This window comes from Hirundo rustica, chromosome 3, assembly GCF_015227805.2.
Source record: "Hirundo rustica isolate bHirRus1 chromosome 3, bHirRus1.pri.v3, whole genome shotgun sequence".
NCBI classification, from domain to species: Eukaryota; Metazoa; Chordata; class Aves; order Passeriformes; family Hirundinidae; genus Hirundo; species Hirundo rustica.
This window is the reverse complement of record NC_053452.1, coordinates 92,155,858-92,161,891: the sequence shown is the minus strand read 5'-3', so window position 1 is coordinate 92,161,891 and position 6,034 is coordinate 92,155,858. Positions and strand designations below refer to the sequence as shown.

The following is a 6,034-nucleotide window of genomic DNA, read 5'->3' as shown; positions in this document are numbered from 1 at the left end:
ATATTTGAAGATTTCATTTGAAGTTATTTGAGAGAGCTATGCAGATGTTTAAATACATAAAATTTCCTGAAATTCAATGTTTTTCACTTAGTTGCATGCAGTCACGGTTCCCATGATCTCTCTGTTTTCATTCCCATACAAGATTCCAGGATATTTTCCACCAGAAAAATCAGCTGAACTCAGTGAACATTTCAGTGTTCATCAGTATTCATTCAAGCCCTGTAGCTCGCTGCTTTCAGCAGAATGTATCTGGTCAGTGTTCATTTTGTTTTGCTTATTCTTAAGAGAAAAATACTGGTCCATATCGTGTCACCTACGAGACAGAGCAGCTACAGTGGAAAATTAGAATCAGGAGATGTATTTGTTCTTCAGCTTCTGCTTCTTATTAGGGATCACCTATCTGAGCATTAAAGAGGGAATTTAAACGCTGTTGGCAATATTTAACATGAGGGAAATACAGACAGAGTGTAGGAGAACAGACAGAGATAGTGCTGAAGGCACTCTTGCTCCTAATGTGTGGCAGCTGTGCTAATTACCAAAGAGTGGGAACAGCCTTGGCCTCACAGCTATGGATGATAAAAGAGTGAGTTAGCTGGTGGAGTGGTCAGTCAGTTGGAGTCTGCTGGCTGTGCTCTGAGGAGGAAGAGACAGGAGGTTGTGTGAGGGGCAGAAAGGGTAAGATGCTGTATGAGGGACAGACAGGATTAGGTGGCCATGTGAGGGACAGGAAGCAGTGAGCTGAAACTGCAGAAGAAAGAGCCAGAGCTGTGTGGGGTTGTTCATAGGACTGCAACATAGCAAAGGTATGGAAGACTTTTTAAATAACGTGGGACTGCAATGTAGAGAAGGTATTTCAGGTAACAAGGTACTGATGCTTGAAGCCCCCTGAAGTTTTTAAAGAAGCACTCTTGAGTGCTGTGGCCATCTCGACAATGACCTCAAAAATAGGGAGAACAGAAAGGATGACTACACCTGTCCATCTGATTCTGCATCATGTCATCACTGATGGCTGTTGGGAGATGCAGAGATTACCAGAACATCAGGACACTCCTTAATGTTCACCACCCTGCAGGTAAAAATCTCTTGACTAAGAGGTGGATATGTATTTAAAAAACACAGTTTACACCTTCACTGAAAAGACCTAACTTCTTTTTTGGAGTGACCAGCCACACTCTAGGTTTATTTAATTGCCCTTATTCTTTTGTTGGAAGACATGGCGAGCAATTCCTTTTTTTTTTTTTTTTTTTTTTTTTATTTTAATCTCTCATATGAGTCAGGTTGTTTCACCCAATCCCTCTTCTTCCCAATCATCTCCCTAGGATCCTCAGGCCTGGTCTGGGTGCACTGAAATGCAGCTTGAAAGTAACAAAAGTAGGTACAGCATCGATAAGGAGACACTTACTGCCGGAGCTGTATGGGTACACAAGCCTTTGTAATGCCAGGAGATTTAACATGACAGGAAGCAAGCTGGAACACCTCTGCTCCAGCTGGTAGTTGAGAATGGATGATGAGTTTCCCATTCCATATGAATTTTTCTGTGGGCTGACTGTATTTGCCAGCTGCTGTTTTCATATTATAATAGTAAAGTTAATTTTAAAAGATACATTTACCATATTATTATTATTACTAGCTCTTATTCTCCTTCTCTCTCTTTGCTCTTCCTCATTTGCTTCGACTAACAAACTATGAAATCAAGAAGTAATACCAAAAATCAATGCTTATTTGTGTCTCAATCAGAGATGTGTTTTCTGTGCTCTGAAGATGGACAGCTTTAAAGAAACTCTAGTGTACTGAATCCGTATTGCCTGAAGCAAAGCACTGCATCACTTCATATGGAAATTAACTTAAAATCCAGTGATTTCAAATGGTAAACCGTTGCATTGTGTTTCAATAGTGACTGTCATGTCCAGGGAGGTTACAACCCCCGGCAGGGAAACGAACGAGACAAGTCTTTGTTGCAAGCACGAGAATCCATTTATTTTCCCCTACCCCGGGCTGGGAAGGGGGCGAGGATGAAGAGAGGCGAAGACGAAGAGGGCGAGCAGGGGCAGGCTCGTGGGGTTTATAATGTAATCTAGGGGAGGAGTATCAGGGTTTAGGTCAAGGGAGAAGATCAGATTTCAGCCTCCTCAAAACAGGACTCCACAACTCCTCTGTTTACAAATTGGTTTAAAAGTGTGTTGAATAACTTATAATAAGGGGATTCTAGGGAATATGACTTATTGATTCGCAAAATTAAAGTGAACATTATTAAGCAGAATTAACAAGTAGCAGAAAAGTATTTGAGACTTAATAACAGAGGATAAAGTAACAGAAATTATGATACTGACTTAAATTAATACATTTTCACCTAATATGTTAATAGTTTAATCTCCTTTGGCTTTTGCTCTTCCTGCCAGAAGGGGTGCAGTTCTTTCATCTCTTCTTCACGAGGGGCACAGTTCTTCCTGTTTGGTCTCAGCTTTGGTGCTGGTATTTTGGGTGTCGTTATTGTAGGTGATGACGACCGCGAAGCGAGGAATGGTGAAAGCGGCAGTGGTAGAGCTGTCAGCAGCACACGGCAGGGTCCGGCCTTTTCTCGGGGCTGCGCAGCTCTGCCACACCTCCTCTGCTGCGCCGGCTGACGGCACCGCAGGGCCTGACACTGTCTGGCCAGCCCCGCCTCACCTCCCCTGCCCTGCGGGCCTGGGGCAGGACAGCTGCAGGGCACCACAGGGCATGGCACTCTCTGGCCAGCCCCGCCTCACCCCTGTGCCGTGCGGGCCTGGGGCAGGACAGCTGCGGGGCACGGCAGAGCCTGGCACTCTCTGCCCAGCCCCGCCTCACCTCCAGTGCCGTGCCGGCCTGGGGCAGGACAGCTGCAGGGCACTACAGGGCATGGCACTCTCTGGCCAGCCCCGCCTCACCTCCCCTGCCGTGCCGGCCTGGGGCAGGACAGCTGCAGGGCACAGCAGAGCCTGGCACTCTCTGCCCAGCCCCGCCTCACCTCCCCTGCCCTGCGGGCCTGGGGCAGGACAGCTGCAGGGCACCGCAGAGCCTGGCACTCCCTGCCCAGCCCCGCCTCACCTCCAGTGCCGTGCGGGCCTGGGGCAGGACAGCTGCAGGGCACAGCAGAGCCTGGCACTCTCTGGCCAGCCCCGCCTCACCTCCAGTGCCGTGCGGGCCTGGGGCGGGGGCAGCTGCAGCCGCACGGCGGAAAGGGGGGTTAGGTAAGTATGGGGAAGGGCAGGCAAGGGACCAGAAGTGAAGGACTTCGGTAGGAAAGGGGATTTCAAAACCGTTTGCTAAGTGCCATTTTTTAGAAGGAGCGCCCGGGATGGCACGGCCACTGCCTTCCCAGGCAGGGAATGGGGGATATGGAAAGACGGGGGTGAAGGAGGAGACAGGATGGCGGGAGGACAGTAGCGCACCCGTGTAGTTTCTGGACGGTTTCCGACCTTGTCCTGCCTTCAGGGAGAGGGGGATAGAGGGGAAGAGGGGCACAGGGTGACAGACAGTAGCAACTCCGTGCCATCCTGGCAGTTCTCCCTCCTTGCCACAAAGGGGACAAAGAGTAACGAAAGATATAGCTAGCTTCACAGAAACTGAAAAATGTAAAGGTTCACAGGAGGGAGGGTCTAAGGCACCGACGCTGAATGCAAATTGTCTATGGGTAGCCACTAGGGCTTTATCATCAATAAGTTGCAGCAAACGTGTCAGGAGAGTTGGTAAGAGTCCCCAGCATGGTCCTTTTTGCAGGCAGACTAGCTGCATGTAACTTAAAAATTCCTTCCCATGAAGAATGAAAAGACTTGCGATGGTAGATGTTAGTCTCATTTCTTGGTCCCTGTAAACTGATCCCCTTACTGGATGTTTCCCTCCCTGTAAGCATTTTGCCCCCATGTTTTTATGGTGATCCAGCAGGGGGGTGACTTACAGGGTGCTGGTCATGTTGTCCTCACTGGTTGCCTGCATTCATCCACCATTTGTTGCATCGTGTGGCAACAGTGATTATCGTGTCCAGGGAGGTTACAAACACCGGCATGGAAATGGCCGAGACAAGTCTTTGTTGATAGGCACGAGAATCCATTTATTTGCCCCTACCCCAGGCTAGGGAGGGGGCAAGGACAAAGAGAGGTGAAGACGAAGAGAGGGAGAAAGTGAAGGGTTGTGGGGTTTATAGGGTATTCTAGGGGAGGAGTCAAGGGAGGAGGTCAGATTTCAGCCTCCTCAAAAAGGGACTCCACAGTAAACAGCTACAATATTCTTCCTTTCAGAAATTTTAGTATGAACACTAATTACTACTGTAAGAACTAATAGCTGCTGTTCCACATAGATCTGAATATTTGTAGCTTACTTAGTTATAAAATCAGATTTAATGAATTGAGAGTCTGGAGTGATTTTAAGGGACTTAGAAGAAATGTGTTTCTTCTAAATACTGACAATTTTCATGCTCTGTGCGAAAGTTTCTGCAATTTTTTTAAATAAGAAAGGATCATGACCTGGAGGATTTAATGTTTTCCATGCTTCTTTGACATTTGACCATTGGGAAAGGATAAGGGATGGTGACCTTGCTTCTGTCTTCATAGCTGATGTGAGAAAAGTTTCCATAGTTCACAGACAGGATGTAATTTGCTCTCCTAAAGAAAAGGTTATATAACAAACATAACTAAATCACAGCCGGGAAATACAAAGGTTGAACAAGTTGCTCAATGTCCAATTAAACATTCCATTACACAATTGTGTATAGTGCCAAACCAATTTATTTCTCAAATTAACCTAATTACTTTTAAAGTTCCTGGTTATTTGGTCATGAATACATCTCCACAATTCATTAATTGGCTAATCTGTTGTGATGTGTGTGAGTATAATTTCTTGCTACTGGAGGCTTTTTTTAATATACTTCTCTGACCTTATAAATGAGCAAATTTAAACATGACAGGTATATGGTGAGATAAGAACTACCTGTTTGTCTCACAGAAAGCCTTTTGGTAGCGGTCAAATGTCACTGACCTTGTTGAGAACACATCTTGATGAAACCAACTGTGAATAGAAAAGATCTAATACACCTGCAGATGATTAAAGAGGGCATCACTATAAACCCCTGTGTTCCTCAGTTGTGGTAAAGTGTGTCACTCATCTCTAATGGAGTTGCCAGCTCTGTTTTGCCCAGGCTAGCTCTCGAGACCATGACAAGACAGGAAAACTCCCTTGGGTCCTAAAAACCTAGGAGGCGGTGGAAGGCTTTTCCCCTTCTCGCAAGAGAGAGACCCCATCAGTGGTGGAGGAAAGGAGCCAGACTTGATCCGAGGGCAAATCCAAGGGCTTTATTTCAGTCTTTGTCCTGTCCTGTTTGGATTTCTGCCCCAGACCAAAGCCCAAACCAAGTCATGCTGAGGCCTTGTGGGCTTATATGCCAGGGAGGGGCTAAAGGAGGGGACAAACCAACACCCAGTGAGGTGGGAGTGGAACAGGGTTGGAGGGACATTTAAAGAAACCAATGAGAACATAAAGGGAGGAACCTCCTCAGCTCTTGCCCTATCACTCGATGTCCTTTACCGAACTCTCTAGAAGCTGGGAGGAGCAGCTGAATGACAGACAGGGCCTGCAGGGGGGGAGTGCGGGAGGATGGACAGGGAAGGGGGGCAGGGACAATCCTCAGGACATAACATTTTCCAGGAGAACAGGGGAGAACAGAACAAACCATTATAACATAAAACCCAGTATAAAGATGAAATACAATATGAAAACAAATAGCACCCAGCAACGAAATTGCCTTCTCTGCTTAATGGATTGTGTTAGTCACTTCGAGAGGGTCCAAGATTCAGTCTGATTTAAGTATTGCTGGTAAGATCTTTTGGATTTAATTTCCTGTTTCTGGGTTTAGGTTTCTCTTTCTCACTCTTCTCTACTTTTCTGTGTCTGCAACCTAATTTCTTGAGAGCAGCTGGATGGACACCACATGGTCATAACCATGGTGTAGAGCTGGAGTCTGGTGTTGTGCACTGAGCACTGTACATATCATAATCTGTTGTGAGGTTGTTCTCCTCTCTTG

The 6,034-nt window shown here is 46.5% G+C and overlaps 1 long non-coding RNA gene across 1 annotated transcript; it reads left to right on the top strand.

The window, feature by feature from the left end:
* Window positions 1-617: 617 nt before the first annotated feature.
* Window positions 618-1,599, top strand: LOC120751245 (uncharacterized). Its single transcript, XR_005700333.1, has 2 exons — window positions 618-1,072; window positions 1,320-1,599. It is a non-coding gene; the product is annotated as an uncharacterized LOC120751245 (long non-coding RNA).
* The last annotated feature ends 4,435 nt before the right edge of the window (window positions 1,600-6,034 follow it).